Source organism: Triticum aestivum, chromosome 4A, assembly GCF_018294505.1.
Source record: "Triticum aestivum cultivar Chinese Spring chromosome 4A, IWGSC CS RefSeq v2.1, whole genome shotgun sequence".
NCBI classification, from domain to species: domain Eukaryota; kingdom Viridiplantae; phylum Streptophyta; class Magnoliopsida; order Poales; family Poaceae; genus Triticum; species Triticum aestivum.
In genome coordinates this window covers 292,564,135-292,590,752 of record NC_057803.1, presented here as the reverse complement: position 1 = coordinate 292,590,752, position 26,618 = coordinate 292,564,135, and positions in this window count along the sequence as shown.

Genomic DNA, 26,618 nt, shown 5'->3' with positions numbered 1-26,618 from the left:
AGGCAGAATAATTGCTCTTTTAAAGAAAACAATATAAAATATATGCTGGATGGATTTCACCTGATATGTTAGGCGAGAAACTATTCACTGCGGAGTTGATGATCACTGAAATCCATCACAGGTAAATCGACCGTAGGAGCAGAAAGATGAGCCAGTCACGGTGTTGTAAGCCGGCACGGATGGGCGAGTCAATCGCAGGCGCGGTAAACCGTGCGAACAGCGAGTCAATCTCGGGCACGGTCCCAATGAGTTGATGTAAACCGGGCCACAGGGACGATGACTTGCGCATGTTCTTTCACCGGATGATATGACACGGAAGAAACGCTGGTGCAGAACATTGATATCCCGTGCTCCGTACCCGTAATATAACACCTCATTAGTAATGAACAATTGTCCTGCATCAAAAAGTATCGCAAGGCAAAGTAATTGTTCACACAAAAATTAATATGTGCTGAAATAAACTGAACGGATATCACCTGGTCGTTTTTACTTGCAGGCTAGGAGAGCTTTCTCTGCATTATGCTGCTTTTACTTTGCACAGAAGAGAAATCTCGGGTATCAAGGACATCCATAGTTATAGCATCCTGGATCTCCCTCGCAGTATGTGTATATCATTTTTTTTGAAGAGAGCGACGATGGTAAGCTTTGTTTTGTACTACTCCATCCTCCCTTACGACTGCAATAACCAAGGTCCCATTGTTTCATAGAACATGATGATGCGTACGACGGTAGCGCCTCTGGCGGAAATTTCAGGCAGCCACGTTATTTTGTTCCTTTTCCAATATCTTAGAATGATCCTGGATTGGGTGTAGCTAGTAAAACTCATATTGCACTTCTAAATAATACTGAAGCAAACTCATCTTTAGATGCGAGCCCAGGTGCTTGGCGGAGGTGCTCGGTGATTTGTTCCAGCCGGCGGGTCACAGCGAGGCAATTTGAGGCGCTCGGTGACTCAGCGGCCGATGGGTCAGTGGCCATGCGGAATGGAGGCGATGGCAGCGGCGGCTCAGTGATGGTGGACGAGCCGGCCAAAGTAGAGCGGAGGGTGGCCAGGGCTCGTGGCTGCGGCTGGAGCCGGCCATGGCCAAGGCTGCGCGTGCGAGCGGGCACTCGGGCGTTGAACCAGCGAGCAGAGGACGGCTCAGCTGCGTGCTATCCTGTGGCCGACTCGGAGCAAAAGAAAGTGGTGGAGACCGAAGCGGAGACCGGCGTAGGTGGAAGTGCAGGTAATGCCGCGGTGATGGCGGCTCAAACTCAGGGCGAGACGAAGCGGCGCCGATAAGCCACGGCGACGGGCGGCTCATACAGGCGGCCTCGTGGCAGGGTCGGAGGCACCCAGGTGGTGCCGCGACACGGGAGCAGCAGGAGACGTCGCGAGGGACGACAGTGGCGCACTCGGGTTGGGCGGATTAGGAGAAGGCACGCCAATGGCTCGCGGCAGAGACAAGATCGGGAAAACGGCGGCTCAGCAGTGACCAGCAGGTTGGATGTGGTCAGAGGATAGCTCTCGGTGACAGAGGAAACGGTGTGGCAAATCGGACAGAGCCGGGACGCGGCAGAGGCGGACCAGACAATTTGATCCTTTGATGCTTTGGTAATTCGATGGTGACTCAGATTAACAGCAGGTCAACGGAGGCGACTTGAAACAGAGGCGACGGCGGCTCTCCCACTGCTTGAAACGGCGGAGGTGATGGCAAGGCGCGGCCGGCCCGATTACGTGACCCCGGCGGATGAGGCGGAGGTGGAGACTGATTCCCTAGCTTCATCCACTTCCAAAACTGCAGGCGATTTTATCTTCTTCCTGTGAGGATGACTCGGGATTTGTAATATGCAAAACAGTGCATCGTAGTAGAAGTTAACTGTCTCGGCGGCTTGGTAATCTCGATAGCGACTTGCATGCTGCGGGCGACTCGGCAACAAAGCATAGTCCGGGTTGTGACCGAATCCTGAAGCCGTGTCGAGGCCGTTCCCTTCTTTCTTTCTTTTCTGACATTTCGATCAGACGGCTTCAGCCAGGTTCACGTTCCTGTGTGTAGCATCTTTTTGGCGGCTAGTAGTATATCTTGGTTGGATAGTAGATGGAATCCATGAGCAAACAGTAAATTGTACATGCTCCTAACAGTTGCGTATCCGAGAGCCTGCCTGCCTAATCCATGTATGAAATAGTAGTACTATTAACTCTCGGTTGCTCATGGCAATTTTTTCTTTCCTAGGGTCTAGAGACCTTTCCTTTCCTGATGTAGCACTTGATGTAAGGAATCTTTGGACAATGAAATTAGTTCCCCTTCTTTTTTCCTTTTTTAGTCCAATTGTCAATCCTCACGGACAACCGTCCTAGCCGTAGCTTTACGTGGGATGTAATAGTAGTACTGCTTGGTTCACCAAAGTAGCAGATCGCTTCTTGTTTTCTTTCGGTGATGAGTAGCAGCAGCGACTTGTCAAATCCCTTCCTGCAATGCCCGATCATCCAGAACTTTTGCACGCAGTCAGCTTCGCCATGGTTTCTAATTATGGCTGAACAGAAATCGACCCGGATTCGATGGATGCTCTAGTTGCGGCGGCGCGCACACGTGACCCTAATCTTACTTGAACTCAAATTTCATACGGTTTATCCTGCACGATTGTTCCGTGTCAGCTCCTCTTCATCTAATTAATCGCGAGCTTCTCGATCCCTGAGAGAGATCCCTCCAAGAACTAAACACCACAGTGGGCAGACCCCACGGTGGGCGCCAACTGTCGTGGAATTGACACGGCAGATGTCCTAGTGTGAGAACTTAGTCGTGAGGCCAACGCATCTTTGTAGTAGCTTGAGAGAGGTTGAGCGGAATCGAGAGACACAACACAAGACAAGGATTTAGACAACTTCGGGCCCCAAGAAACATCATCCGGAATAGCCCTACATGCTGTTTGTGGCTAGATCTCATTATGCTCACGAGAGAGTCGCCGCATAAGCCGGCTCTCCTCTAGTTGTGTCTAGCCCTAGAGATTGTTTCTTCTTGCTTGTCCCTCCTTGGGGAGCCCTGCCCCTCCTTATATATGTTAAAGGGGCGGGTTACATGACTAGTCCTAGTAGGATTATGATTAACCTATTACAAGTGGAGCCCTAGTCTTGCTTCCTTTGTAGGGGAATATTCCTTATACCTTTCCTCTTAAACCGGCCCATCATAAATGTGAGCTGGTCTTCTGGGCCTTGGGCCTAGTCTTGTATCTGACCCGCCGTTAGGGCCATCCGTGAGCCGCCACGTTCGTGAGTCGCCACTCCAGCGGGTTATCAATGAAAACGCCAAGCCCGGCCGGGTCATACTTCCGGCCGGGTCATACCGCGGGGTTTATCCCCGACAATGGGGTTTGGATGTACCACGAAGTTTGCACCAACTCTCAAGGTGAGAACGGGCAATGCATAGTACTAAAGAGGCTAGCAATGATGGAAGGGTGAGAGTGCATATAATCCATGGACTCAACATTAGTCACAAAGAACTCACATACTTATTGCAAAAATCTACAAGTCATCAAAAACCAAGTATTACGCGCATGCTCCTAGGGGGATAGATTGGTAGGAAAAGACCATCGCTCGTCCCCGACAACCACTCATAAGGAAGTGTCGGGGAAACTGATCCACCAACACCTATGGGGACCGGGCCCCTTTCGGTTTGGAGGGGGGCGGAGGCCGCGCAAAGAGAGGATCGAGGCAGTACACGCGAGCAGTTTTACCCAGCTTCGGGCCGCACGGATGCGTAAAACCCTACTGCTGCTTGTTTGTGTGTATTGAATTCTTGCTCAGGAGCGATGGACGCTGCCAGACCGAGCGTGAGAGTGTTCCTGATGTTTCGAATGAGCCGAACCTCCTCTACGTTGCGCTTGGGCCTCCTTTTATACTTTCAAGGGGTCACCGACAGGTGGCAACATAGACTAGAAGGGTAAAAATGGAAAAGGATGCGGTAGGTGCAGCTACCGCTACTGTGGACACAGTGCACCCTACCTAACTCTGACGGCAGGGGACAAGGTCATTGAATGCCCGTCTGAGTTGCCTAAACAGTGCAAAAAGTGACCGTTAGGAGCGCCACCGTTTGCCACGATGGCCTTCTCTTCATCTCCGCTTGCCACCGCGTACACCTGGCTGCACAGGCTCCCACCACGCGCCCCTGAGGAAGCCTCATGGCGACACGCGGGTGGGTGCGCTGGAGCGTGGGTTCAGAGTGGCAGCGGGCCCCCAGCGAGTACCTTGTCGGGGTCGTCGTCTTGTCGAGTCCAGAAGCTTGTCGCTCACCGGACCTTGCCGGGACGTGCGGTGCATTGCGGCAAGTTTCTTGAAGTGTCGTGGTTGGCCTTCCCGGCAAGCTCCTCTTGCCGGGGCCTTGTCTCTTCCCGGCAAGATCCTCTTGCCGGGGCCTTGTCTCTTCATCTTGAATGCTTTGTTCTTGAATGGCTCCAAAGGAACCCACGGAGGACTCTGGCGGTCGTCCGGCAAGCCTTGCCGCGCGGCGCTGCAACTGCCCGTGCACAAGTTCGGGATACTAGGGTACCCCTACTCTAGTACACCGACAAGAGCCCCCGGGCCTGGGCCACACACGGTGCCGAGCGCTGTTGGGCCAGGCCCAAAACAGGGCATGGGCACGCGCGGAGCCTGGGTTATGCCGAATCTAACTCCGTATCCACCGCGCCCCCCGTAACGGCACGCGCCAATCGCGGAGTCGTGGGAGAGATCATGGGTGGTTGTTTATTTGGAAGGCCGAAATGTCCGCCCCGTCCCTCTTTATAAGCGGGGGAAATAGGGGCATTTCCCCCACCTCCGCCCTTCGCTGCTGCAATCTCAGAAATCTCCGCCGCCCTCCTCCGCTTGCAGAGTTGAAAGAGGGCAGTGCTCCGCCCCCGTCGCTGCCGCCACCACCAGCACCGTCGATCTCCCCCACCGCCTCCGCCATGCCTCCGAAGCCCGGGAAGGGGAAGGCCACGAAGGCCGCGGCCGCGAAAGCTGTGAAGTCGACCGAAGCACAGCGGCTTGAGGCGCTGCGGAAGGAGAGGGCCACTTTCCCCCCCGAGCTCTCCGCGAAGGAGCTGAGGGAGTGGTACTATCTCTTCTGGTCGACGGAGACGCGGGCGCATCCGCGCACGAAGGTACTCTCCGCCGTCGCCTCGCAAGCAGCTCCAGTTGGCGGATATCCTTTCTTCGCCGTGTTCTTCTACTGCGGGCTCTGCCCGCCATTCTCTGATTTCTTTTGCGACGTCATGAACACCTATGGACTCCACCTCCTTGACTTCACCCCCAACGCCGTTCTGACCATGGCAGTTTTCGCCCATCTATGCGAGAACTTTGTCGGAGTCCACCCCAACGTAGCTCTCTTCCGCCATTTCTTTATGCCTCGTGTCGAGAGAGGGGAACCTCTTGCCGGCGGGATCGCCTGGATCTCGCGGGCCGGCAAGAAGGAGACCTATCTGGAGGGGGAGCTCCGCAGCAAGTGGGACGAGTGGAGAGCAGATTGGTGCTGGGTTGTAGAAGAGAGCCTGCAGCCGTTCACCGCCCTGCGCCAAGCCCCAGCAGTGCGTGGCAATGACTGGAGCGCTCTGTCCGTGGACGACGACAAGCTGAAGATCGCCACCACTCTTATCTTGCGTCTCAGGCTTGCCGGGCTGACTGTAGGAGCTGTCGGCGCATATTTCCTTCGCCGGCGCATCGCCCCTCTGCAGGCGAGGGGGAGACCCGCCTGGGAATTTGGAGGCCCGGCAGATATCATGAGGTTGCGCCCAGGCCTCAACTTCAATTTCACCGTCATAGAGTTGGACGGGATACTCAAGGAGATATTCAAGCACGACCCACAGCATCCCGAGTGGTTCAGGTTGCCGGCAGGCGTCGTTCCTCTGTGCAACAACTCCTCGCGCGACCGCATCTGCGCCATGATGCCGTTGTGTGATTTGCACGGGATCGCTCCAACTTGGCAAGAGCCTGCCGGAGACATTGTGCAGCAGTTCTTCGACAGCCTAGTGGAAGTAGCGGTCAATGCTGACGACAAGAAGCTCCTCACCCGCGACACCACCAATCAAGAGATGGAACGCATCGCCACCAGGGCGAAAGAGGCGGCGGCAGCCGCAGCCGCGGGTGAATTTGGGTTCACGGTGGAGGAAGCAGACGCGGCATCGGCGATGAGTCTTGCTGAGCGGGAGTGGCCCGAAGACGAAGAAGAGCTTGCCGCGCCCGACGCCGAGTTGAGTGAGCCCGCCGAGGGTGCGAGCGGCCCGCCATCTCCGGGGAGCTTGCCGGGAACAGGGCCCGGAACGCAGCCCCCAGTACAGCCAAGAAGGCGCCTCCGCAGGATCGGGGACGCAGCAGGGCGGCAAGCTGGTCAACAGCCGCAGCGCCGCGCGATGCGCTCCGCCGCGGCAAGTACGGTTGCCGCGGGTGCGCCTCCCGCCGCAGTGGCAACTGGGGCAGGGTCATCTCGGGCTGGCGCCACAGTCCCCGCCAAGCGGCCAAGGGATCCCACCCCTCCACCTCGTCGCGCCGGAGGTGGGCCGAACTTCGACCTCTCCGCGCTCAGCCCCGACGAGGAAGAGGAAGAAGAGTAAGATTCCCTTGTTGTTCTTGTAGTTCTTCAACTTGCCATTCCTGTCTTGCATCTGATCTGACTCACCCCGGACTCTCCCTTTTCAGGACTCTGGCCCAGAGGGCGGCGAAGAGGGCCAAGGCTCAGGTGGTGATCATCGAGGACGAGCCCACTGCGACGACAGGAGGCGCGCCCGAGACCACCTTGCTGGATCCGGCCATCACTTCGCAGAGCAGCCCCCCGCGCAGCCCCCAGCGTAAGCATATGGTTTACTTTCTGCTTCTGGGTGCGCGTGGTTGCTCTTTTCCTTTGTTGACATCTGATCACTGGTTTGTTTGTGCAGGAGCAGAACAGCTTCATCAGGAGGGCGTGGTGATCACCTTCGACTCGTCGTTTGCTTCGACTACGCCGGCAAGGGCGGACTCCCCGGCAAGGGAGCGTTCTCCGGTAAGGGAGGAGCCTCCGGCAAGGGAGAAGTCTCCGGCAAGGGACAGCGTTAACGATCCGCCGGCGGTGGAGCTTATGACAGCGGATCCCAGCACAGGTAATCCTTCCTGCCCGAAACTTTCTTTGTATTCTTCTGCTGATTTTTCTTCTTGAGTGCTTGTTTGACTTCTCATTCTTCCCCGGTTGTCAGGTCCACCCTCCGCGGATTCGATGGAGACCGAGGCGGGCGGCGGAGAGGACGCGCGCGGCAACACTGATGATGCCGCGGCCGCCAAAGACGGAGCTGGTGCCGATGTGCCTGCCGGTGAAGAGGCCGCCAAGGCTGCCGCCGAGGAAGCTGGCGGGGGATCTGGCGATCACACTGACGGCCCTGAGGCCGCAGGAGCGTCAGGCGCTGCACCGACCGCCGATCCCTCCGCCGCTGTCGTAGCGTCAGGCTCCGAGGAGCCCTAGCCCGGCGCCTATCTGAAGGCTGGCGAGGGCATCTTCATCAAGCTCCCTTGGGCGTCAAGCTCCAAGGCGCCGGTGGAAGGAGAAGTTTTGGATAGGGAGGTGCTCGCCTCCGTCGGGTTGTCGATCGTTGACGCGCCGGGAAGCAGCAGTGACGAGCCCAAGGAGGAGCGGCTGCTGCGGAGGCTGCTGGCGCTCTATCGCGCCCGTCAAGTCAAGTTGGAGTCCCGGGAAGCGCTCGTCGCGAAAGCGAGCGTGGATATAGAGAAGCGCGCGGAGGAGCTCCGGGGTTTTTGCCAGGAAGCTCTCCGGGCCTTGGCGGAGGAGCGGGAGCAGCTTGCTGAAGAGCGGAAGGCCTTCCTCCTCGAGAAGGCCGAAGCTGAAGAGCAGCAGCGGCTCACCGACGAGAAGCTGTACGCGCGAGAAGGCGAGCTGGCTTAGCGGAAAGTGAACCTCGACAGCCACGAGAAGGAGCTTGCCGCGCGCGAACGGGTACTTGGCGGGTCGCTCCAAGAGGCAAAGGATGCGGCTGCGGCTGCCGAGACCGCCAAGAAGGAATTGGAAGTAAAGGTGGCGCAGCTGGAGGCTGATCTGAAGGTGGGTGGCGAAGAGCTTGCCGCGCTCAAGCTGGAGCGCGAGAAGGACGCCCTTGCCCACGGTGAGCTGCAGGGCCAACTCTCCGAGAAGGGCAAAGAGCTGCGTGCCGCCAAGAATTCCAATGCTGATCTGGAGCTGAAGCTGGCCACCCTGACGGAGACATTGGACGGCGCCGGGAGGCGGACTTGAAGAAGGACATCAAGGCCAACGAGGCGCGGCTAGCGAGGGCCGCCGAAACCCAGAATCTCCTCAGAGATACTGTGGCGCTCTGGACGGAGGGCCTCATGAACATTGCTGCAGTCATCGAAGAGGAGCTGGTGCAATTGGGGGTGGAAGGCTTCGGGTACTCCTCCGACGAGAACCTCCAACCCAGCGCCAAGCTCACTCTGTTCTTCAAAGGCGTGTCGGCGGTGCTCCAGCAACTCCGGGAACGGATCCCAAAGCAGTTGGCCGACGAGTCACGCTCGATTTGTGCCGGAGTTCTGGAGAAAGTGCTGGTGAAGGTGGCCTTCCGCAATCCGGGCCTCAACCTCACCAACGTCCTCAAGAGGCTGCCGGCGGACGCTGATCTTGACGCACTTAAGGCCCTCGTCGCACCCATTGTGGGCAGGGTGAACGAGGTCAAAAGGGTTGACGGCGGTCGCGTAGATTAGGCCGTCCGTTTTCTTCTTTTCTTGCCGCTGCCAGTCATGTCATGGGAACACTTTATTAGAGGAACAACTGCTCGCGTGTACTTCCTCGATCCGCTCTTTGCGCGGCCTCCGCCCCCTCCGAACCGAAAGGGGCTCGGTCCCCATAGGTGTTGGTGGATCAGTTTCCCCGACATCTTTGGCGCGCCAGGTAGGGGGCGTCGAGATTGTGCGAACCCGATCCGGCGTGCACGCAAGCTAAATCTTCATCGTCTTCATCGACATGCCACTGAAGAAGAAGGATTCGGAGGCAGCTGTTCCGTCTGCGTCGCTTTCACCGCCTCCGGAGCAAACGGGTGGTGGAGTGGACGCCGGTGGAAGAATGGGCGTCGACGAGGGAGCCCTCAGTGCGGCCAAGTCCAAGGACAAGGCGGCACAGACCTCGGCGTCCATGCGCGCACCACGCCCCTCTCAGGAGGCGCGGGACCAGCAGCGTCATGGCGTTCGCAGCGCCATACGTCCGCTGGGCCAAGATCAAGCTGGTGGTTCTCGTGGCGCTCAAGACCAACATGCACGTCAACATGCTGGCTCGAGCGAAGTACGGTCGCCTGGACGGGGCACTGCTCCTTCTAACGTGGTTAGGAGTCCGAGCACGCCCCACTCCTCGCACCGTTCACCTCCGCCGCCCACCACTCCAGCAGAAGCCTTGGCGCGAGCTCAACTGCTCCTAGACTATCCTCCGACGGCGGACAAGACCGACGAATGGAGGGCCACTATCCAGAGCCTCATCGGCTTTGCCAACGGCAACACTGCATGGCAACCAAGCACCTCGCTGCCGCGGCAGGACAGCCGGACGCGAGCCGATGGCAACAAGACCGGGGGAGGTGCGACTTCCATGCACTCTCCACTACAAAGGCCAAAATCGCCGACTCGCCGGGTCCACCCCGACAGTGGCTCCACCGCGTCGTCGGACCCACGAGCTCGTCGTGACCAGCGCCAAGTTCTCCATGAACGACAACAAGAAGACGCTCGAACCCGCATCGAGCGCCGAAGAGAAGCGCGACGTCAATCCGACAAGCGCGCTGGGCCCTCTGTTGACATGCATGCGCCAGGGGAACCAGGCGATCTGCCGTACGCGGTAGGTTGTCCTGCGTTCACCCATGAGCTGCGGCAAGTCCAGTGGCCCAGCACAAAGAATTTCAAACTAGACGTACCAGAGAAGTACGACGGCAAGACGCATCCGTCGGAGTTTCTCAGCATCTACACCATCGCGGTGCAGGCTGCCGGGGGACGGGACGACAAGATCCTTGCCAACTACTTCCCGCTGGTACTCAAGCCCAACGTCAGGTCCTGGCTCATGCACTTGCCAGACAATTCCATCTCCTCTTGAGCAGATTTATGCCATCAGTTTGTCGGCGCCTTTACAGGCGGCCACAAGCCACATGGCCAAGAGAGCGATCTTCATCTGCTCGCCCAGAAGGAAGGAGAGCCACTGCACAAGTACATTCAGAGATTCAGCCGTGTACAGCACAACATCCCAGATGTCCACCCCGCCGCGATCATTAGCGCATTCCATCAGAACGTCTGAAACCGAAGGATGAGGGAGGAGATGGCGATGTGTAAGATCAGAGATGTCAGCCAGCTTTATGCCCTGGCCGACAAGTGTGCACGCGCTGAAGAGGGGAGGAGGCTCCTCGGAGAGAGTACAGGAGCAGGAGGATCCGACAGTGAGGATGCCGCCCCGACAAGGAAAGGCCGGCGGCAGAACAACAGAAGGAAAAAGGGCAAGGAAGTGCTAGCTGTCGAGCAGACCGGCAATGGAGGTGGCGCCAAGGAAGCTAAAGCTGGTGGCTCCGACAAGGAGGCCCAGCCTGTGGCGGCCGCCGACAAGCAGGACAGCTCCGGCAAGCAGTATTGTAAGATTCACCGCACCAAGGGTCACGATCTCCAGAACTGCAAGAAAGTCGAACAACTTGTTGAGCAACAGAAAGCTGAGTATGAGCGGCGCGACAAGGAGAAGGCCCAGGAAGGAACTGGTGGATCAGGCAAGAAACGTCCCGGCCGAGGAGGACGCCGCGGCAAGGCCAAGCAGCGGCAAGGAGACAGATCTCCCCGCGGCCGCGACAAGGATGAAGATGACGACGACGACGAAGAAATGGATGATGACGAGGCCGATGAGCAGGAATTTCAGAAAGCCACAAAGGTCCTGTGCATTGACGGTGGCGCCTCTCTGCATACTTCGCACCGCCAACTCAAGCAGTGGATGCGGGAAGTGAATGCAGCAGAGCCATCCATAGAGTCACGCAAGCCCCTGAAATGGTCCAGCGCACCTATCATCTTCGACATTGAGGACCACCCTGATCGCGTAACTGCAGTCGGGTGTTTGCCGATGTTGGTTTCTCCAACTATCCGCAATCTCATGGTCACGAAGATGCTAGTTAACGGCGGGGCTGGCTTGAACCTGATATCCTCCGCGGTCCTCCAGAAACTTCAGATCCCTGACAGCGAGCTCGAGGAGACCGGCACATTCCAAGGAATCAGCCTGGGAAGAAGCAAGCCGAAGGGAAAGATCACGCTGCCGGTCACATTTGGCAGCGAGCTGAACTTCAGGACTGAGAGGGTCACATTTGACGTTGCTGACTTTCCATTACCTTACAATGGAATCCTTGGCCGTCCGGCACTCGCGAAGTTCATGGCAGCATCTCACTATGCGTACAACATACTGAAAATGCCAGGCCCAATAAGTGTCATCTTTGTCCCTGGCGACAAGAAGGATGCTCTTATCTGTGCCGACAAGATCTACCGGGAAGCGGCAGCCGCAGCAGAGCGCAAGACACTTGCCGCTGAAGCTCCCGGAGGGAAGAAGAAGACCAAGTCCGGCAAGAGCTCTGATGCCTACTCCGGCAAGCGCACCTCTTCGGAGTGTTGCGCTACCGTCGAGGACGCACCATCGAGCTCCACCGGCAAGTGTAAGAAGGCAATGGCAGCTCCACCTGAGACTAAGAAGGTATCCGCCAAGGAGGATGGCACTGGTGGTACCTTCACCATCAGCGCCACTCTTGACCCCAAATAGGAAAGTGCGCTTGTTGCTTTCTTGCGGGCGAATGTCGACGTGTTCGCATGGCAACCGTCTGATATCCCCGGTATTCCCAGGAAAGTAATCGAGCACCACCTTGCCGTCTGTCCTCATGCGCGGCCCGTGAAGCAGAGAGTCAGGAAGCAGGCAGTGGAGTGCCAAGAATTCATCGCAGAAGAAATCAAGAAGTTGGAAGCAGCAGGCCTTGTCAGAGGAGTGCTCCATCCCACATGGTTGGCCAATCCTGTTGTTGTGCGCAAGGCTAACGGAAAATGGAGACTTTGTATTGACTTCACTGATGTTAATAAAGCTTGTCCCAAAGACCCATTTCCCTTGCCGCGTATTGACCAGATTGTTGACTCCACAGCCAGATGTGATTTTCTTTCATTTCTTGATGCATACTCAGGATACCATCAGATCTTCATGGCAGAAGAGGATGAAGAGAAAACCGCATTTATCACCCCATGTGGCACGTACTGCTTCATACGGATGCCTTTCGGTTTGAAGAATGCTGGATCAACATTCGCAAGGGTAGTCCACCGTGCTTTTGAGCCGCAAATGCACAGAAATGTGGAAGCCTACATGGATGATATAGTGGTCAAGAGCAAAAACAAGGCTACTCTGATTCAAGATCTAGATGAAACTTTTGCAACTCTGTGCAGGATCAACCTCAAGCTCAATCTCGAGAAGTGCGTGTTCGGAGTCCCTTCTGGCAAGCTTCTCGGGTTCTTTGTGTCACAGCGGGGGATTGAAGCCAATCCTGACAAGATCAAAGCCAGCGAGCAGATTGAAGCACCAAAGCGCGTCAAGGATGTACGAAAGCTTGCCGGTTGCGTGGCTGCTCTTAGCAGATTTATCTCTAAGTCCGCAGAGCGCGCCTTGTCGTTTTTCAAAATATTGAAAAAGGCAGGTCCGATGAAATGGACTCCAGAAGCGGAGGCCGCGCTACAGGACTTGAAGAGGTACCTGTCCTCCACTCCAATACTTGTCGCACCTAAGCCACAAGAGAAGTTGCTGCTATATCTGGCAGCAACCAATCAAGTGGTTAGTGCTGCGTTAGTAGCGGAGAGGGAGGCGGACGATGAGCCAGCAACCGCGGCAAGTGAATCCAGCAACAAGCAGGGGGCTTCTCTGACAAGCTCTAGCCCCGACAAAGTTGAGTCTGCGCAGGCATGCAAGGAGGTGCAGAGGAAAATGGTGCAGCGCCAAGTTTACTTTGTCAGTTCCCTTCTATAGGGGGCTAGATCAAGGTATTCTGGCGTACAGAAATTGCTTTTCGGCCTTCTCATGGCCTCGAGAAAGCTGCGCCATTACTTCCAGGCACATGAGATAACAGTTGTCACTCGCTTTCCGTTGAAGAGGATACTGCAAAATCCAGAAGCAACCGGCAGGATTGTCGAGTGGGCACTAGAACTGTCAAGCTTTAGCCTCAAGTTTGAGAGTACTTCCACTATACAGAGCAGAGCATTGGCAGAATTCATAGCGGAATGGACGCCGACACCAGACGAAGAAACTCCAGAAACAAGCATCCCCGTCAAAGAGGCAAGCAAAGAGTGGCTGATGTACTTTGATGGTGCCTTCTCGCTGCAAGGCGCCGGCGCAGGCGTGCTGCTTATCGCACCCACCGGAGAGCACCTCAAGTACGTAGTTCAGATGCATTTTCCCAAGGAGCAAGCAACAAACAATACCGCAGAGTATGAAGGTTTGCTTGCCGGACTCAGAATCGCGGCAGACCCTGGGATCAACAAGCTCATTGTCAGGGGTGACTCGCAGTTGGATGTCCGCCAAGTAAACAAAAGCTATCAGAGTCCGTTGATGGAAGCATATGTTGATGAAGTAAGGAAGGTAGAAGCACACTTTGACGGCCTGCAAATGGAACACGTCCCACGAGCTCAGAACGATATTGCTGACGGCCTGTCAAAGTGCGCAGCACTAAAGTTACCTATGGAACCAGGGATTTTTGTGCTCAAACTGACTCAACCGTCCATAAAACCGTCGACTGGACAGAGAAAGAAGAGGAAGTTGGTTTCTGATGACTACTTTCCGGCAGAGCTTCCCGAAGCCGCCGCCAAGAAGGTCCCCAAGATCGACGCCAAGAGTGCTGAGGAGCAGTCTGCTCCGGCGAACCTCTTGGTTTGTTCCGTTGAAGCAGGCGCTCCCGACAAGTTTTGCTCCGGCAAGCTTGCCGGGGAATATCACGCTCCGGCCGAACCGCAGGTTCTTGCCGTAGAAGCGGATGTTCCCACAGCAACAGATATGCCTTTAGCCCTTGTTGTCGAGCCGCAATCTCTAGCATGGGCGCAGCAGATCGTCCGTTTCCTTCAGACAGGAGAGCTTCCCGAAGAGCAAGAAGAAGCGGAAAGAGTAGCCCGGCAGTCAAGTATGTACAAGTTTGTCGACAACACACTGTACAGAATAAGACTCAACGGTGTGAAATTGAAGTGCATTCACCGGGAAGATGGACAACAGCTGTTGGCAGAGATACATGGAGGCATATGTGGTCACCACATTAGCGCAAGAGCACTTGCCGGCAAAGCATTCCGACAAGGTTTCTTCTGGCCGACAGCCCTCCAGGATGCAACTGCACAAGTAACCAAGTGTGAAGCGTGCCAGTTCCATTCCAAACAGATACACCAGCCAGCTCAAGCTCTCCAGACGATCCCTTTATCCTGGCCATTTTCGGTCTGGGGGCTCGACATCCTCGGCCCCTTTCCCCGAGCTGTCAGGGGCTTTGAGTTCTTGTACGTCGCCATCGACAAGTTCACAAAGTGGCCGGAAGTGGAACCAGTGAGGAAGGTGACAGCACAGTCAGCATCCAAGTTCTTCAGGTCGATTGTTTGCCGTTTCGGGATCCCTAACAGGATCATCACCGACAACGACACGCAATTTACGAGCCGCACCTTCATGCAGTACGTCCAAGATCTTGGCGCCAAGGTCTGCTTAGCTTTTGTTGCTCATCCGAGAAGCAACGGTCAAGCGGAGAGGGCAAATGCTGAAGTGCTGCGAGGCCTCAAGACCAGAACTTTCGACAGGCTGCACAAGTGCGGAAGAAACTGGATCGAGGAGCTGCCGGTGGTTCTTTGGTCGATCAGGACGACGCCAAATCGAGCCACTGGCCAGACACCCTTCGCTCTAGTCTACGGAGCAGAGGCAGTTCTCCCCACGGAACTCGTTTACGGGTCACCTCGAGTGCTCGCTTATGATGAGCTCGAGCAAGAGCAGTTGCGCCAAGATGACGCGCTGCTCCTTGAGGAAGACCGTCTTCAGGCTGCTGTGCGAGTCGCTCGCTACCAGCAAGCTTTGCGTCGCTACCATAGCCGCAAAGTTAAAGCCAGGAGCTTCGAGGAAGGCGACCTTGTTCTTCGGCGTGTTCAGTCCGCCAAGAATTCTAACAAGTTCACGCCGAAGTGGGAAGGCCCTTATCGGGTGAAACGAGTCACTAGGCCCGGCGCTGTCCGCCTTGAGACCGAAGATGGCATTCCGGTGAGCAACTCCTGGAACATTGAACATCTTCGTAAGTTTTACCCGTAGGGCGCGGTTGCCGGAAGCTTTTCCGGCAACCACCTTTTGTACATGTCTTGCCGCTGTTGCATGTAATCCTTTGTACAAAGCCGGGCGCAGACCCCGTGCACCAGTAAAGTTCACGTGCCCCACACATCTTGTCAATTTTTTTCTTTTTTTATGCTATAATCCTTTTTCGCATAGGTTATCTGACACTTTGTGCAGCACCAGACCCCGGTAAGCAATAACGAGCCCAAGGCTCCATATCATTACTTTATTTCTCTGTTTCTTTCTCAAAAGAAGGAAGGTTCCCTCGCCCACAAGGTTTATCGGGGGAGGAAGGAGAAGATAATGGTGTGGACCAGGCCGTTCAGGAAAGTTTCTCCTTGCCGGGAAGCAGGCGACAGAAAAGCTAAGTTGCTAAAGTTTGAGCAATCAGTTTTTTTAAGTTTTTGAGTTATTTTCCTTGAACGACCATGCTTTGTATGGAAAACCTGTGCGAGGAGGAACCAACTTGTAGCTAGCTGCGCCCTTACTTTGTTTCGAGTCCGCTCAACAACTTAAGTGAGCTGCAACTAGTTGCGACAAGGTTGCTTGTCGGTAGCGACCCCGCCAGCAGGCTGCTGAAGTTCCGCACTCGGCGCTCGCAGCAAGGGTGCCTGCACCGGCAAGTTTCCCTAGAAAGCGTAGGGCAGAACCATACAAAGCCAAGAGTCGAGTAAAGGAAGTAACACAGCAATTTTTTGCCTAAGATAGAGTTATATTACAAAAATAACCTGGCGCGCCAAAGATGTCGGGGAAACAGATCCACCAACACCTATGGGGACCGGGCCCCTTTCGGTTCGGAGGGGGGCGGAGGCCGCGCAAAGAGCGGATCGAGGCAGTACACGCAAGCACTTTTACCCAGCTTTGGGCCGCACGGATGCGTAAAACCCTACTGCTACTTGTTTGTGTGTATTGAATTCTTGCTCAGGAGCGATGGACGCTGCCAGACCGAGCGTGAGAGTGTTCCTGATGTTTCGAATGAGCCGAACCTCCTCTGCGTTGCGCTTGGGCCTCCTTTTATACTTTCAAGGGGTCACCGACAGGTGGGAACGTAGACTAGAAGGGTAAAAATGGAAAAGGATGCGGTAGGTGCAGCTACCGCTACTGTGGACACAGTGCACCCTACCTAACTCTGACTGCAGGGGACAAGGTCATTGAATGCCCATCTGAGTTGCCTAAACAGTGCAAAAAGTGACCGTTAGGAGCGCCACCGTTTGCCACGATGGCCTTCTCTTCATCTCCTCTTGCCACCGCGTACCCCTGGCTGCACAGGCTCCCACCACGCGCCCCTGAGGAAGCCTCATGGCGACACGCGGGTGGGTGCGCTGGAGCGTGGGTTCAGAGTGGCAGCGGGCCCCCGGCGAGTACCTTGTCGGGGTCATCGTCTTGTCAAGTCCAGAAGCTTGTCTCTCACCGGACCTTGCCGGGACGTGCGGTGCATCGCGGCAAGTTTCTTGAAGTGTCGTGGTTGGCTTTCCCGGCAAGCTCCTCTTGCCGGGGCCTTGTCTCTTCCCGGCAAGATCCTCTTGTCGGGGCCTTGTCTCTTCATCTTGAATGCTTTGTTCTTGAATGGCTCCAAAGGAACCCACGGAGGACTCTAGCGGTCGTCCGGCAAGCCTTGCCGCGCGGCGCTGCAACTGCCCGTGCACAAGTTCGGGATAATAGGGTACCCCTACTCTAGTACACCGACACGAAGACAATCAAATAACACCTCATGTTTCAAATTTGTTACACAGCATTTACCATACGTGCATCTACGGGACTTGCAAACTTCAACACAAATATTTCTCAAATTCACAACTACTCAACTAGCATAACTTTAATATCACTATCTCCATATCTCAAAACAATCATCAAGTATCAAACTTCTCTCAGTATTCAATGCACTTATATGAAAGTTTTTTTATAACATCAAAAGCAAATTATCATGTTGTTCCAAAGGACTCTCAAAATAATATAAGTGAAGCATTAGGGATCAATTATTTATATAAAATGAAACCATCACCGTGCTCTAAAAGATATAAGTGAAGAACTAGAGCAAAAACTATATAGCTCAAAAGATATAAGTGAAGCACATAGAGTATTCTAATAAATTCTGATTCATGCGTGTCTCTCTCAAAAGGTGTGTACATTAAGGATGATTGTGGTAAACTAAAATGCAAAGACTCAAATCATACAAGATGCTCCAAGCAAAACACATATCATGTGGTGAATAAAAATATAGCTCCAAGTATAGTTACCGATAGACGAAGACAAAAGAGGGGATGCCTTCCTGGGCATCCCCAAGCTAAGGCTTTTTAGTGTCCTTGGATTTTACCTTGGGGTGCCTTGGGCATCCCCAAGCTTATGCTCTTTGCACTCCTGCCCAAGCTTAGGATTTTTAGTGTGCTTGGATTTTACCTTGGGGTGCCTTGGGAATCCCCAAGCTTATGCTCTTTGCACTCCTTGTTCCATAATCCATCAAATCCTTACCCAAAACTTGAAAACTTCACAGCACAAAACTTAACAGAAAATCTCGTGAGCTCCGTTAGAGAAAGAAAACAAAACACCACTTCAAGGTACTGTAATGAAATCATTATTTATTTATATTGGTGTTAAAAATACTGTCAACTTTTCTATGGTTTATAAACTCCATTACTAGCCATAGATTCATCAAAATAGGCAAACAACACACGAAAGACAGAATCTGTCAAAAACAGAACAGTCTGTGGTAATCTGTAACTAACGCAAACTTCTGGAACCCCAAAAATTATAAAATAAACTTCTGGACATGAGGAATTTATCTATTAATCATCTGCAAAAATAATTAACTAAATATCACTCTCCAATAAAAATGGCAGCAATTCTCGTGAGCGCTAAAGTTTCTGTTTTTTACAGCAAGATCAAAAAGACTTTCCCCATGTCTTCCCAACGGTTCTACTTGGCACAAACACTAATTAAAAAAAAACACAACCAAAATAGAGGCCAGATAAATTATGTATTAATAAACAGGAACAAAAGGCAAGGAATAAAAATAAAATTGGGTTGCCTCCCAACAAGCGCTATCATTTAACGCCCCTAGCTAGGCATAAAAGCGAGGATAGATCTAGGTATTGCCATCTTTGGTAGGCAATTCATAAGTTGCACTCATAATAGATTCATATGGTAATTTAAGTTTCTTTCTAGGGAAGTTTTCCATGCCTTTCCTTAACGGAAATTGGAATCTAATATTCCCTAACTTCATATCAATAATTGCACCAATCGTTCTAAGGAAAGGTCTGCCAAGAATAATAGGACATGAAGGATTGCAATCTATATCAAGAACAATGAAATCTACGGGAAAATAATTCCTATTTGCAACAATAAGAACATCATTAATTCTTCCCATAGGTTTTTTAATAGTGGAAACCGCAAGGTGCAAGTTTATAGAACAATCATCAAATTCACGGAAACCTAGCAAATCACACAAAGTTTTTGGGATCGTGGAAACACTAGCACCCAAATCACACAAAGAATAGCATTCATGATCTTTAATTTTTATTTTAATTGTAGGTTCCCAATCATCATAAAGTTTTCTAGGGATAGAAACTTCCAACTCAAGTTTTTCTTCATAAGATTGCATCATATCATCAATGATATGTTTAGTAAAAGCCTTATTTTGACTATAAGCATGAGGAGAATTTAGCACGGATTGCAACAAGGAAATACAATCTATCAAAGAGAAATTATCATATTTAAATTCCTTGAAATCCAAGATAGTGGGTTTGTTGCTATCTAAAGTTTTGAGCTGTCCAATCCCACTTTTATCAATTTTTGCATCAAGATCTAAAAACTCTGAATTTTTGGGACGCCTTCTAACTAAAGTTGACTCATCTCCAGTCCCATAATTATCAAGATTCAAATTGCAAAACAAGGATTTAATAGGGGACACATCAATCACTTTTAGATCTTCATCTTTATTATCATAAAAAGTAGAAGAACGCACCTTCACAAAGCAATCTTTCTTAGCACGCATCCTAGCGGTTCTTTCTTTGCACTCATCAATGGAAATTCTCATGGCTTTGGGAGACTCATTGACATCATGCTTAGGTGGAATAGATCTAAGTTTCAAAGAATCAACATCAAGAGAAATTCTATCCACGTTTCTAGCCAACTCATCAATCTTAAGAAATTTTTCTTCAGTCAAAGCATTGAAACTCTTTTGCGAACTAATAAATTCTTTAATACTAGATTGAAAATCAGAGGGCATCTTATTATAATTTCCATAAGAATTGTTGTAGGAATTGCCATAATTATTAGAGGAATTACTAGGAAACGGCCTAGAATTAAACCTACCTCTATACGCGTTATTACCAAAATTGTTCCTACCAACAAAATTCACATCCATAGATTCATTATTATTCTCAATCAAAGTAGACAAAGGAATATCATTAGGATCAGTAGGAGCACTCTTATTAGCAAACAATTTCATAAGGTCATCCATCTTTCCACTCAAAACATTAATCTCTTCAATCGCATGAACTTTTTTACTAGTAGATCTTTCGGTGTGCCATTGAGAATAATTAACTATAATATTATCTAGGAGTTTAGTAGCTTCTCCTAAAGTGATTTCCATAAAAGTGCCTCCCGCGGCCGAATCTAAAAGATTTCTAGAAGCAAAATTTAATCCGGCATAAAAAATTGTACAATCATCCATAAATTCAAACCATGTGTAGGGCAATTACGTATCATTAATTTCGTCCTCTCCCAAGATTGTGCAACATGTTCATGATCAAGTTTCTTAAAATTCATAATATCGTTTATAAGAGAGATGATCTTAGCGGGAGGAAAATACTTAGAGATAAAAGCATCTTCGCACTTATTCCACAAATCAATACTCGTTTTTAGGCAAAGATGAAAACCAAGCTTTAGCACGATCTCTAAGCGAAAACGGAAATAACTTAAGTTTAGCAATATCATTATCCACATCTTTCTTCTCTTGCATATCACACAAATCAACAAAGTTCTTTAGATGGGTAGCGGCATCTTCACTAGGAAGGCCAGAAAATGGATCTTTCATGACAAGATTCAACAAAGCAGTATTAATTTCACAAGATTCAGCATCGGTAAGACGACCAATGCGAGTGCTAATAAAATCATTATTGTTGATATTGGCAAAGTCACACAATTTAGTATTATCTTGAGCCATCGTGATAAGCAAGCAATCCAACACACAAGCAAACAAGCGAAAAGAAGAAAAAATGAACGGAAGGAGAGGACGAAAGCAAAAGAGGGCGAATAAAACGGCAAGCGTGAAGTGGGGGAGAGGAAAATGAGAGGCAAATGGCAAATAATGTAATGAGGAGGATAAGAGTTGTGATGGGTACTTGGTATGTCTTGACTTGGCGTAGATCTCCCCGGCAACAGCGCCAGAAATCTTTCTTGCTACCTCTTGAGCATGTGTTGGTTTTCCCTTGAAGAGGAAAGGGTGATGCAGCAAAGCAGCGTAAGTATTTCCCTCAGTTTTTGAGAACCAAGGTATCAATCTAGTAGGAGACCACGCGCGAGTCACCTCGTACCTACACAAACAAATAAGAACCTCGCAACCAACGCGATAAAGGGGTTGACAATCCCTTCACGGTTTCACTAGTGGCTTCTCTCAAGATAGCATAAGTATTACGGTGGGTAAACAAATTACTGTCGAGCAATTGATAGAATTGATCATAGTTATGAGAATATCTAGGTATGATCATGTATATAGGCATCACGTCTGTGACAAGTAGACCGAAACGATTCTACATCTACTACTATTACACGACACATCAACCGCTATCCAGCATGCATCTAGAGTATTAAGTTCATAAGAATGGAGTAACGCTTTAAGCAACATGGCATGATGTAGAGGGATCAACTCATGCAATATGATATAAATCCCATCTTTTTATCCTCGATGGCAACAATACAATATGTGTCGTTTCCCCTACTATCACTGGGATCGAGCACCGCAAGATTGAACCCAAAGCTAAGCACTTCTCCCATTGCAAGAAAGATCAATCTAGTAGGCCAAACCAAACTGAAAATTCGAAGAGACTTCCAAAGATAACCAATCATACATAAAAGAATTCAGAGAAGATTCAAATATTCTTCATAGATAATCTTGATCATAAACCCACAATTCATCGGATCTCGACAAACACACCGCAAATTAAGATTACATCAAATAGATCTCCAAGAGAATCGAGGAGAACTTTGTATTGAGATCCAAAGTGAGAGAAGAAGCCATCTATCTAATAACTATGGACCGGAAGGTCTGAGGTAAACTACTCACACATCATCAGAGAGGCTATGGTGTTGATGTAGCAGTCCTCCGTGATCAATGCCCCCTCTGGCGGAGTGCCGGAAAAGGCCCCAAGATGGGATCTCACGGGTACAGAAGGTTGCGGCGGTGGAATTAGGTTCTCGTGGTGCTCCTCGATGTTTTTAGGGTACGTAGGTATATATAGGAGGAAGAAGTAGGTCGGTGGAGCCACGAGGGTGGAAGGCGCGCCCAGAGGGGTAGGCGCGCCCCCTGCCTTGTGGCCTCCTCGTTAGTTGCTTGACGTCCACTCCAAGTCCTCTGGATCACATTTTTTCCAAAAATCATGCTCTCGAAGGTTTCATTCCGTTTGGACTCTGTTTGATATTCTTTTTCCGCGAAACACTGAAATAGGCAAAAAAACAGCAATTTGGGTTGGGCCTCCGGTTAATAGGTTAGTCCCAAAAATAATATAAAAGTGTATAAATAAGCCCATTAAACATCCAAAACAGAATATATAATAGCATGGACTAATGAAAAATTATAGATATGTTGGAGACGTATCACGCCGGGAGGAGTTGTGCGTGGCCCAAGGTCGAGGTAGAGAAGAGTTTGTCCGTCGAGGAATCGGCGGTGGAGTGCGAACGCGAACTCTGGCGTAGCCTGTACTACGAGTAGTACAACCTTGAGGGCGGAGTCGAGGACGAGGACAAGGATGCGGTCGACTTCAGCAGGGGGACGCAGAGTCCACCAATGGCGGCATGTTGCTAGGACAAGTCATCGACATCTCATCTCACACCGGCGATGCATAGGCTGGCGCAGCAGCGGATTTGTTAAAATTATGCGTACTTTGGGTTTTTTAATGCTGATTTTTTGATAGAGCAATGTTTAGGTCAACTGGCTCTGTTCAATTACTAAAATTGCTCGATTCAGTAAGTGTGGTCTGTCTGCTGTACGCTCTTTTGTGTGCCCAAATTAGCAAGCAATGTTAAATTATGCACTGACGTACACGGGGAAACTTCCACCAAAATTTGAATTATCAAACTCATCCCATGCGCGTAAAGCAGAAGAATCGTTTGTGATGCACACAATCGTTTAAAGTGAAAGGTCCGGCGGTGTAACACCCCGGATGTAACTTGCCATATTTGTAACTCCGGCTCTTGCCATTTTCAGCTTTAAGTTATGAGATTCCCTTCGTGGTTGGGTTTTTGTCTTTCTTTTTTGCATTTTTTTCATGTGATGCATTTCATATCATGTCATCATGTGCATCGCATTTGCATAAGTGTTCGTCTCATGCGTCTGAACCTTTTCCCCGTTGTCTGTTTCGCAATCCGACACTCCCACATGCACCGGCGCACCCCTCTTGTCTCTTTTCGTGAGCGGGAGAAAAACGTTCTCGGAATGGGATGAGATTTTTCAAGTGGCCTTGGTACACCACCGGTAGACCGCCTGTCAATTTTCATTCCATTTGGAGGTCGTTTGATGCTCCAACGGTTGACCAGGTAACCGCAAAAGCCTATTTTGTGTTGCACCCCAACACCTCTCCAAAACGGCCCAATAACCCATCTAAACCATCTCCATGTCCTCCGTCGTCGGATCACGATCGTGTGGGCGAAAACTACACCTCATTTGGACACTCCAAACTCCCTCTACCTATAAATATGTGCACCCCCCCCCCAATTTTTCGGAGTCCAAAACCCTAGCCCGCTCTTCCTCGCTGCCGGATGCGTCCGGACCGCGCCACTGCGCCCAGCCAACCGTGCCTCGCCACGTTGTGCCGCCGTCCCACCAGCCACCGCCAGCCTGCCGAGGCCCGCAGACGGGCCCCGTGGGCCCAATCGCCGCCGTCGCACGAACGCCGCCATCGCCGCCTAGCGCCGCCGCCTCGCCTCCCCGTGCCGGCATCGCTCCCCGCTGGCCACCTCCTCCACGCAGTGCCCAAGCGCCCGCCGTTGCACGTCTCCGCCACCGCCGCCGTGGGGCCGCACCTCCCGAGGCCGCGCCTCCCTCGCCGGCTTCCTCCTCCCCACGCCGGCGCCGTCTTCCTCCACTCCGGTAAAGCTCCGGCGAGATCCCGGAGGGTGGACGAGATCCACCACTCCCTCCATCCAAACTCCGTCCCCGTCCTGGTCCACTCCATCCCGGTACCACCTTGTCCCACGTTGACTTTCGCAGAGGTGAAATTTCGTCCAAGTCCTTTCCCTGCAATATTTTTATGCCTCCATCGCATCATATCTTGGTGACCGTGACTCCGATTCAGGCGTATGATATGTCGAATTGTTCGTCTCGTTGAGATGTTCATGTGAGAAGCATTTCCATGCATGTTACTCTCTGTTATGATGCCTTTTTCATTGATGCAAGAGTGCTATAAAATGTTAGCTGCTGGCACATATCAGATCATGAGGTTTTGCTATTTTTGTTGCATTTGATGTGTGCATTATTTGAGCATGAGGTCTACATGAGTTTTGAACTACATCATGCCATATCTACAGAGGTGCAAGCCTTGCATTTTTGTGATCTATGTGGTGACTAGAACAAGCATGCAAACTAGGCTCCGTGATGTTGCTGTTTTCAGGGACTTAGAATATCGCCAAGTCTTTTTCCTGCTGTTATTCTGATGCCATGTAAACTAGATGCTACATAGTGATCCATGCTTATTTTGAGATACTTAAGTAAGGATGTTTGGAACATGTGGTTATGATCTATCCATCCATTCCCCTGTTTTCAATTATTGATTGCTCTAGCATGTCATTTTCTTGCTCTACTTTTGCTATAAAATGTTCCTGGCAGATTGTTTACATGTTAACAATTTTGCCATGGTTGTTGCTAGTGATCCATGCATCCTATGAACTTGCTCTTGCCATGGTTAGCTTCATCAACATGTCATCTTGCTATTGTATGCTTATATTTTCATGAAATGCTTTGTAGTGAGTGGCATGAGCTCGCAAAGTTGCCCTCATGAATCTGTTTATGCCATGCTCTGTTTTTCTGTCAAGTCTGAAACTGTTAATATTTGTGGTGAGTGGCATGAGCTTGCAAAGTTGCCCTCATGAATCTGTTTATGCCATGCTCTGTTTTTCTGCCAAGTCTGAAACTGTTAATAAAACTTGCTATGTTTACATGGGTGCCATCATATCTTCTGTGCCTTTTTGGCTCATGATCAGTAAGGGACTTTTGATCTATGATTTTAGTAGAATCACGTCGTGCCTTGGTTTTCTATGATATGTTCCTGTAGCGTGATTTTTTCTTGCTCTAAACATTGCTTCTTGATGTTGCTTTTGACATGTTAGTGTTTTCACTAAGTCTGTGATGCTGATATCTTGTGCACTTTTGCCATCCTTGTTTGAACCTGCTCTTGTGTGTTTTAGCCGTACCTCAGTGTTCATGTTTTGTCAAGCATCTCTTGTACATCACTACCATATGCTTTTTTTCTATGTTGGAGTGCAGTACATTTGTTTCTTGTTGCATTCTAAGTGCCTTCGTGCTGTTAATCGCAGTTTTGCGTCATTCTTGTGATGCTTGCTATTTGCAAACCGTGCATCCGTTTCCACTGATCTTTATATTGATGTCAACCGAAATCATCTCATGTTTCCAGCAGCATACTTGGCTTTCCAAGTTGATGCCTTGATCATTCTTTCCCTTCCGGAGCATGCATATGCATTGCATATCATATCTTGCATATCATGCCATGTATTGCATCATGTTGCTTGTGCATTGCACCGTGATTGATTGTTGGTCCTTTGCTTGTGTTCTTGCTTTGGGTAGAGTCGGGAGATGAGTACGTGAACGAGGAACCTGTTGAGTACGCTAACGAGGATCAAGCTTTCGACAACTTTGAGAACTTTGCAGGCAAGATGACCATACCCTCGAAATCACTTCTATCTTTGCTTTCTAGTTGTTCATTCTATCGCTATGTCGCGCTACCTACCACTTGCTATATCATGCCTCCCATATTGACATGTCAAGCCTCTAACCCACCTTTCCTAGCAAACCGTTGTTTGGCTATGTTACCGCTTTTGCTCAGCCCCTCTTATAGTGTTGCTAGTTGCAGGTGAAGTTGAAATTTGTTCCATGTTGGAACATGGATATTGTTGGGATATCATTATTATCTCTTATTTACTTTAATGCATCTCTATACTTGGTAAAGGGTGGAAGGCTCGACCTTATGCCTGGTTTTTTGTTCCATTCTTGCCGCCCTAGTTTCTGTCACATCGGTGCTATGTTCCTTGATTTTGCGTTCCTTACGCGGCTGGGTGTTATGGGACCCCCTTGACAGTTCACCTTGAATAAAACTCCTCCAGCAAGGCCCAACCTTGGTTTTACATTTTCCTACCTAAGCCTTTTCCCTTGGGTTCTGCAGACTCAAGGGTCATCTTTATTTTAACCCCCCCCCCCTCGGCTATTGCTTTTGTGAGTGTTGGTCCGAACCGAGTAGACCGCGGGGCCACCTCGGGGAAACTTGAGGGTTGTTTTTACTCGTAGGATGTATCATCCGGTGTGCCCTGAGAAGGAGATATGTGTGACTCCTATTGGGATTTGTTGGCACATCGGGCGGCTTTGCTAGTCTTGTTTTACCATTGTTGAAATGCCTTGTAACCGGGATTCCGAGACTGATCGGGTCTTTTCGGGAGAAGGAATATCCTTCGTTGATCGTGAGAGCTTGTGATGGGCTAAGTTGGGACAACCCTATAGGGTATAAACTTTCGAGAGCCGTGCCCGCGGTTATGTGGCAGATGGGAATTTGTTAATATCCGGTTGTAGAGAACTTGACACTTAACTTAATTAAAATGAATCAACCGCGTGTGTAGCCGTGATGGTCTCTTTTTGGCGGAGTCCGCGAAGTGAACACGGCCTTGTGTTATGCTTGAACGTAACTAGCTTCGGGATCACTTCTTGATCACTTATAGCTTCTCGACCGTGTGTTGCTTCTCTTCTCGCCCTTATTTGCGTATGTTAGCCACCATATATGCTTAGTGCTTGCTGCAGCTCCAACTCACTACCTTCTCCTACCCATAAGCTTAAATAGTCTTGATCTCGCAGGTGTGAGATTGCTGAGCCCTTGTGACTCACGGATACTTCCA